This window comes from Chaetura pelagica, unplaced genomic scaffold, assembly GCF_000747805.2.
Source record: "Chaetura pelagica isolate M959 unplaced genomic scaffold, ChaPel_1.0 scaffold139, whole genome shotgun sequence".
NCBI lineage: Eukaryota > Metazoa > Chordata > Aves > Apodiformes > Apodidae > Chaetura > Chaetura pelagica.
Window position 1 is genome coordinate 3,391,700 of NW_009970717.1, and position 9,215 is coordinate 3,400,914.

Below are 9,215 nucleotides of genomic sequence, written 5' to 3' on the forward strand. Positions count from 1 at the left end.
CCCCCCGGGCGTGGCCCGGGCGGCGCCTGCCGCGGCTGCGGGCAGCGACCGCTTCGCGGGCTGTGGAAAAGTTGTGTGCTTGCCGGGTGAAAGGCGGGGTGAGGGGGGTGCGAAGGAGAGGGAGGGGGAAAAACCGCCACCCAAAACTGCTTACATGAATTTCCAAGCGCTAGACCTGCCTCCGAGATCAGCCCAATAAGAGCTGTCAGGGGAGGCTCCCAGCTCACTTTTCCACATCACTTCACAGTTACATTTGGCAGGCAGGCACGTTGGAGCGCTCAGACCCGGAATTAGTGGATTTATTTGGAATATCCCTGCTTTCCTGGAGACGTGCTGCTGCCGCTGCCTTGCGCAAAGGGAGAAATTAATAACTGCACTTTAGCATGCAGGCACAGAAACCCGAGAAGCTAAGTAACCATCATTTCCTCCAGCATCGGCAGCCTCAAAAAGCATGAAAAGAAAATCTGGAGGATCCTGCCTGTTCACAGGGACTGGGTAATGTTTTTTACCTCACCCTTTCAAACCGTGTGTGAAGTGGCTGTCAGCAGGCGGTTTCCTTGGTCCTTGAAAGAGTGAGTATTCATTTTATTAATATTATTTATGTCTTGCTGGCAGAGAGCTGTCGCTTTGTAGATTTCTTTTTGACTTAGTGTCTGTTCTTGCAAGGTGCACTGTGCAAGTGCCTTCCTTGTTAATAGGTACAGTATTAGGCTGAACTGTAGTGGCTCATTAAGTTGCGTATTTTGAAATTCCTCATAAGGAAAACATCATGGGATTCTAGTTAGGTTTATTCTTATTCCCTTTGGAAGATGAGTGGTTGTGCTGGTGTTGCTATTTCTCCTCCTGTTTTGTTTTTTAGGGTGGTTTGGTTTTGTTGTTTTGGTGTGTGTTGTTGGGGGTTTTTTTCCTTCTTTCACCCCCCTCTCCCCCTCTCTTTAAAGGATCAGGAGGACTTTGAATCCAAGGCTGGAGAACCCATTTCTTCTTGTTTTTTGTTTTATTTTTTTATTTATTTAGTACAGTAAATCTCTGGGCTATTTCCCTCTGTTGAATAGATGCAGGGCTGCGTTCATGCATTGAAATAGATGGCAGTTTTCGTGCTGAGAATAAAAATCACCCACCAGCCAGATATGTAAATGAGGGAGGAGGAGGCTGAAAGAACCATGAGGGGGGGAATCCCCCTGATTTATCACCACCTTACCTCCTCTCAAAGCTTTGCACCCCCTAAATAAATAAAGAAATAGGAACATACGTTAGCTTCCTTTTCTGCTTTCAGAGAGGAAAGCATCCCAGAAATACTGCTCATCTTCTGAAAAGCTGATATGGGGGTGGATCTTTAGCTGTAACTAGCCAGAAGTCACCCCTGTCCCACAAGTTGTTTTCCTTCCCTTTCTTTGGTTGATTAAACAGAAGATAATGCACCTGGCTGAAACTTTGGAGGGAGAAAGCCCCTTAGCTCCAGTTGCTGGTTGGTTGCGTCACTGCGAAGGCTCCCAGAGAAGAAATGCAGGAGTCTGTTGACCCATGAAGCTGGCTGTTGTAGTACATGCCTCATTTTCTCTTTGAGAGAGGAGAAACGTGTCCTTATATTCTGCCTGGCTACAAAATCTGCTGGGTAGCTGCATCCCAACTGGGAGCCTCGAGCTGTGAGACAGCATCCCTGCTAGACGGTATCAGACCCGTGTGCGGTGCTTGGCTGGGGAGCCTGGGAGGCACTGCAAAGCTTCAGCACAGAAAGCCTGTGGCAGTTTCTATGTGGGTATTATGGAAGAGATTAATTCAAATCCTGAGTTAGACACTGCCTACCACCATGAAGGTGACACCACTTAACATAGTCAGGAATTCCTTTGTGGTTCATTGCTGTTCAGTTAGGTCTAGAATCTGTCTCAATTTAAACAGTTTGTGTTTAGTACCAGACTAAATAGAGTGGAATCAATCCAACCTGGCACATAACGGCATTACACAAACCTGCTTATGTTGCCAACAGGTATCAAACTCTATACCCTCATTTCTCCCTCCCTCCTCTTTCACACAGGCACAAACACACAGGCTGTGTTTAATGCAAATTATTCTATCTTTCTTTCCTCTGAAAGTAGGAATAAATACTGGTACAACTTTCATAAAGGTTGATACTTCTAAGCAGCCAACTCTGTGGCATAAATGGCTCTAGTTGTGTCTTTGGGTGTCACAGCCAGATGGTTTTTGGGGGTGCTGATTTTAAGATACCAAACAGCATTAACTGTTTATTATTTAAAATATACTATGTTAGTGCCCAATAGGAGGGAAGCTGAAAGCTGTGCACTTCAGTTTCAATTAAAGAATACAGATGCTAACTACTGAAACAATACAGAATCCTTTAAACATCACTCATTCTCTTTTGGAAAGTCTTCAAGAGTTTCTCTGCAATAAGGATAAAGAAATATGTAGTACTTCTGTATGAATGATATTCCTCCTTTACGTTCAATACCAGGCTCTTATGAATAATAAGACTTCACAATAGGCTTCTCAGTAAATATAAGTAAATAATATATACATTCGGAAGACTGAAAAATTCCCCTAGTGTACATTTTACCTGTCCTAAATAAAATGATAAAGCGTCTATAGGACGTGAGTGTTTTGCATACCTGTGAAATTATCAAATTTCACTCCCATAAAATCTGGTGACATCAAAACCCAAAAACTCTCAGTGGTGTCACCTCCAAGCCTAGGTGTAAGAATTTGTGCAACACAAAACCGCTAGGAGAGGAAGTGATTATTATCTGATATTGTAGTCTAAGGTTTTCGTCCTTTCAGCCTTGTTGTTCTACCTTACTGCATACAGAATGAGCACAGCTTTCTGCTAGCTTCTGCTTAGGCTTGCTATTTACTGACTTTCTCTTTGTTTTGTGAAAGTTGCATCCTGGCTGTCAAGAACTTTTATTTTAGTGCCTAGCTGTAAAATGAGGGCCTTCATTGTCCTTAGAGATTGAAGTATTTAATAAAAGTTAGCTCTTATAAAGAGTGAGCAGCTTGTTAACTGGGCAGGCTGTTTGCTAAGACACTAACTTTGGACATTTCCTTCAATATAAAAAAAAATAAGAAATCAATAAGAAGCATGTGTGTCTACTTAATAAATGTAGCTGGTTTTAACAAGAGGTATCCCTAAATAGGACATCCACGCCTTTTGCACCTGTTATTTAGGAAAAGAAAAAAGTTTTCTTCTCCATGAGGTAGAATCCACCTTAGATTAAGTTGAACAGTGCTTTTTCAATATGCATTAGTCATTCCCATCAGCTCCTGCTCCTGAAGTCCAAAACAGAGTTGTAAAGGAGGAAGTAGCCCCACAATCAGATTTAAATTAACTCTCTGTCATTTGTAATCTTCAGAATTTTCCAAATAATACTGCACCTGTGAGAAATGAATTAATTGATCGCTTGACACTTTTTTTTTTTTTATTTTGCCGTTAACATATGCTGCATTGTCTTTTCTAGACAAAAATATGCTTTTATTCCTTTCAGACTTTGGAACTGTTACAAGGAACAACACACAATCAGCCATGGATATACATTTAGATCTATTACCCCTTGAAGTATTTGGTGAATTTTCTTTCTATTTCTTCTCACACAGTTGCAGATTTAATCTTTTAAAATCTTAATTTCAGAAGACCTAAGTGCCTTATAGGCTTTAGCCTGGGGCTTTTTCATCCACTGAGTGAAATCAGGGACCTGGAACCCACCCACTTGACCCTTGATACATACAGACAATTTTATTTCCAAAACTTAAAATACTTTTGGAGAAAAAATACTGATCTTTAAGTTTATGAACAAGAAGGAAACACAAACATGTATTTTAAGCTTTTGGTGCTGCCTGTCTCTAAGTGATGATTATGCATACACTGCAACAGAAGGCAACTGCTCATGCTACATTGTATAAACTGGTATTTTTACTGCATATCCAGTAACCATAAGATACTGTATATCTTAGCATTTCTTTTCTATTCTGTTTTCCATTCTTGTATTATTGGAGCCTGGCCTTTTGGATATAGTATTCATACTGACAATTTTATGCTTACTGTATACACTATAGTTGTATCATAAGGTGTTTCAACTAAGAGTTTAAAATTATACAAACTAATTTCATTCAGTAGGAGGGAAATGCTCAGGCATTTTGAGCTTGGAACATTCTAAGCGTCATCACTACCGTAAGATCACATCAAGAGAATTACATTAGGTGGTGGAAACTCAACATTTTTCTTAGTGTTGTTGCCATAGAAAAGGTGTCTCATTTTATAGCTATTTGAACATAACTGTTTAAGCAGTAGATAGAAGTAGTTCAATTTGATATTTCAAATGTTTATATTTTTTCCCCCTGTTGGTTAGACCATTTGTTCTGGAATCTGTTCAGCATGTTTCTCACTTTCTCAACCAAGTAAATAATATCAACACAATGACATTTTAACTGTTTTAATAAAATAGTTTCTAAAAAAACATTGTGTACGAATGGTATCTTAAGTGGTAAGTGAAAAGGAAAGCTGAGTTCTGTACTAGTTCAGTTACCAACAGGTAGACTTAAAAGTATCTAACTCCAAGCAGGAGACTGATTTCTACCTGCCTTGGTCATGAGAGTAGCCTTTGCAAGTTGCAATGGTCATATTCAAAGAATTGATTTTTCCAAGGTATTGAGCATGATGTGTCTTGTGAAAATAATTTTAAATTGAGAATGATAAGTACATTGCCTTGGACTTGAAATTAGTAATGTTAACCAGTCCTAGATCTGAATAAATGAAACCTTTTCACGAGGAGTGTCTACTTTACCCTGCAGTGCCAAAGTCACAGACAAGCTCAGAAATGTGTTTATCATTGTGTCTTGCTCACACTGGATGTGGGAGTTCAAAACATTACAGAAGTGTCAGTCTTGACAGTCATTAGTCCTCAATTTCAACTTTTTAATTTGGTGTAGGTTCAGTTGAAATAGCTTACTCGTGGGAAGCAAGGCTCAGCCTGATTTGAGGAACTTGAATAGCCATTTAAATCTATTTGTTTTGCAGTCGCTGATTATCATAAAATATACACATGTATACAATTATATTTTTATGGGTTCTTTATACATATACACCAATCATTATATTGAAGCCCTGAAATACTAATGCAAATGAACTGTATTCAGAGGGAGTGCAATTCATTAGTTGAGTTTTACAATTGAACGATGCTTTAGATATGAACTTACTTTATGAATCAAAGGTAACAACTGTAATTGCCTTTTAAATAAGAGGTCAGAACTAAGTTCTTAGTGTTGCTAAAATTTACATTGAGTTCTGTATTCTAATCTGTGGGCTTCTCAAATCGGATTAAAACAAGCAAACAAATAAATGGAAAAAAACTCAACAAACCAAAACAAAAACCATGCCAAAATGAAAATCTCATCCTGGCAACTGGAAAAAAAAAATTAAATAAATTAAAAAAAAAAAGAAAGTTTCATGCTGGAGGACCCTAATCCTTTCCAAACTATTTTTTTAAGTTGATGGTAAAACTGCCATCAAATTCAATGATATGATGATGCAAAAAGACATGCACTTCTAATTTCATATGTTTCAGCAAAAAAGATTTGAGCAGGTTTACTGCAGCAGTACTGCATGGAGTTAGAAAAGCAATGCTTGCATTTTTCCTTTTTTTTTTTTTTTTTTTTTTAAATGTACACATACATTTATGCATTTATCTGGAAAGTTTATTTAGCTTTCACTAGACCATGATGCCCAGCCATAATTTTATATTCTTGGATTAATCAGAATACATGTCAGGTAAACTTAGGAGTTTTCCCTTAATTATTCTGTTTTGTTTAATTATGTAGAGAATACCTAACATTCTTTAAAGAATACCAATGAAAATTAAAGCTCTGTATATCAAAAAAATACTGAAAAGAAAGCCCAGGAAGCCCAGGAACCAAGATATTTATGTCCTGCATTAATATTTAAAACATTTTTCAGCAAGTACAGGGTAAGCACATCCCAGCTGCTGAAACTCTCATGATAAACGATGCCCTAGGCAGAGCATGGTTAACACCTAATTCTCAATTGCAGGCCAATCTGTTTGCCTTTTTATGAGCTCTCTTCATGTTGTGCACAACTTGCCTTTTTTCCTCTCTCTCCTTTAAAAGCGATATAGGTCTTCAAATTATGTAATACACCCTTGTAAAAATGAGCATTGGTTTGAGAGATGAGGTTGGCAGGAGCTGAAGCTATTAAATCTGTATGCAATGCAGTTCTGTTTTAGTCAAAGGAAAATCACTTTATTCATTAGACTGTAGAGAATAAAAATTACTTTAGTTCATTTCTTCCTCTTACTATAGAATGAAAGCAATGCAGATAAAACTATGCCATGATTAAGTTTCTGGACCACCTTAGTTGATCAAACAGATTTTGAAGCTGCCAAGGCTCTAATACTTTGTATGTCCAGAACCAGAATGCATTAAAAGAAAAAATTAATCACCAAGTGCATTGTTAGCACTTCCAAACCTTCTTTTTCTATTTCTTATTCTTGCATTGTCGAGTGCTCAAGAATTCCAGTCATGAATCCAACTATACTACACATTTTACAGATATAGAACTAAGAGGCAGTAGTTCCTCCACAGTTTTCAATTGAAGTAATATGACTTGTTTGACTATATTTCCATTCCAGTGAAATTAGTATCTACATGTTAGTGTTGTGGGGTTTTTTGTTGTTCTGGATTTTCTTGATGGTTTTTTCCATGACTGCTGATACCAAAAGAACAGGCATTAAAATGACAAGAGAGGTATTTTAGATTTACTGTACAACAACAGGTTTTGGCAAACTTTTCTTTCAACATCCTATACTTAGAAATCTAAAGAACTGTTCAGATGTATTTAACTGTAAAGATGAGTAACACACAACCAACCTTAAAAAATAGTGGCATCTTTTTGCACATTGTGTGTGTGTAAGACAGAACATCTAACACCAAAATAAGTGAGGTGGTGTCTGTTACCATTGCTGCTAAAATAAGTAATTCTTTACATACCTCCCTTTGATTCTCCAAGCAGCCATAAGAAAATTGCCACATGTAATAAATCAACATAGATTTGGACAATTGATTTGCACTTTTATTGGCAAGATCCTGTTCTGCTCAACTGACAGCACAAAGGGTACTTCAAGTGCATGTCACTCTGCTGCTATAGCAGAGTTCATATAACATTTCCCACCTCATTTTCCTTCCTCTGGAATTTCAGGCACTTGGGCAAAAGAAAGGTTCTATTGATAATGCTTCTCTATGTTACACTTAACACCAGGTGACATAGCAGTCCCTTAAAATCGCTGTCAGTGAAATTTAGAACAGCTACAAAGTGTAATTGTGAATTGAGGCTGTGTCTAGAACATACATGGTCCACAATCTGGTGCTTGGCTTGCTGCCTATTTCAGCCTCTTTCCACTGTGCAGTGGTGTGTGCTGCTCGTGGTCGGGATCGCTGGGAGTTCCTCTCCTGATAGAGACCATTCCTGGAACAGCACACCTGACTGTAGCCTGGCTGCAGCCAAGATGGTTAGAGAGGTTTCCATCTCTAAAATCTGCCAGCATCAATGAATGGAGCTGCATCAGTCTGCCAAGCTTATCTACCAGGAGTCCATCAGTTTCATTTAAGTAGTTTCACTGTCCCTTATTGCTTGGTCTCTCCTCTTTTCCAGGTGTTACCCTCCACTCAGTCTGATTGAGTCAACTATTTGTCTGACTGCCCTCTAAAGTGTACAGTCAAACTTCACATGCTCTTTAGCAGCACAGCTATTTGCAAAACTTTCTGTTGTTGTCCTGTAGTTCATGGGCTCTTTAGTTGTGCTGATGCAACAGCTTGTGCAGCTGTGCTGTAAACTAGATCAGTGCAACGATATGGGTTATAAACTTCAAAAAAACTTCCTGAGACAGGTTTTGTTGCAATTTTGTCTAAAACCTACATTTCACTGATCTGGCTCACAGTGCTGTCTCGTGAAAAGCACAATTGCAGGGATAATAAATTGCAGCAAGGAAAGGAATGGGAATGAAGAACGTATGATTGGAAACATGCAGCTTGCACATTGGGGGCAGGGGAGAAGGGCGAAAACCTTGTAAATTAAAATTGTTCTTGGTGGAAGAATAGCATGAACAATGGCCTAACCCAGCTCTGTCAAAATGATTTGGTTTAAAAAACACGTTACTATTAAAAGCGTTTAAGTTAACAAGATCATTTTGACAGAACTGGGTTAGGGAGTGACTACACATATACTTACGCTGGAGATAAGGGAGGCAGTAAAGTCTAGCCAGGGCAGGCAAGTGGCACTTTGCAGTGTGCACTGTAAGCATGATCTTAGCTACTGCCATAGTAGTATGTCTGATTACAGTTTCAGTCCCACTTCATCTCGCAGTATGGTGGAGAACTGCTTTTTAATTTTAATGTTTTGGGGGTATGGAGGAATCTTTATACAAATGAGTAATCTGCTGAAGAGTAATTGTAGTTAGTTATGGCCAGAAGCACTCATTGCTTTCCAGCAGAAACACGAGAATGCTGCCTTATCCGAGGTAATTTAAATTCAAGTTCATGTACCACATAATGGATATGTACTGGAAACAGCATGAGGATGTAGCAAAGTTATGCAGGCGAGGAATGACATGTTCATTTGTTGGTTAGGGTGTCTTGATAGTTCTGAAATTTGGATTTGTTCTGCTTTAATGGAAAAAGAGAACTGTGGTGAGGATTTTAATTTGGGAATTATGCTTACAAGTGGGACTGGAGTGCTAAGGACTTACATTCTTACTACTGAAAAAATAAGGTTCTATTGTGCTTCCAAGAGGATCAATGAAGGGAAGATAATTGTGCTTCCTGTAGTGCATCATGTTGCTCCTATTGATGGAGAAGGACCATCTGAATCCTTGAGAAATGGGACTGGGAAGCATAAGTAGCCAATACCTGTAGTAGTAAAATGAAACCTAAGGAGCTTAAGGAATAGAAAAAAATAATGTGAAGCCAAAAAAAACCCCAATAGATACTCTCACTACTGTGGGGACAAAGAAAAACAGGAAGGAGGAGAAGGGCCAGAGGTTAAAAAAATATTTAACAGTAACAAGGAATGTGCTTGAATGTTAACGACAGAAACACTAAAAGGTATAAAATACTTACACCTGTGTACAGGCTGTCAAAATGGATCCCAAGGTTGCAGGCCTATTGACAGGAACAATATAATACCTGATCATAAGCTG

At 38.6% G+C, this 9,215-nt stretch overlaps 1 protein-coding gene across 1 annotated transcript in view; it reads left to right on the plus strand.

The window, feature by feature from the left end:
- Window positions 1–243: 243 nt before the first annotated feature.
- Window positions 244–9,215, plus strand: part of CDH8 (cadherin 8, type 2) — a 142,419-nt gene continuing 133,447 nt past the window's right edge. The window contains exon 1 of the mRNA XM_010006185.1: window positions 244–572. The gene's annotated coding sequence lies outside the window, so the exon portion shown is untranslated. The remainder of the gene's footprint in view (window positions 573–9,215) is intronic.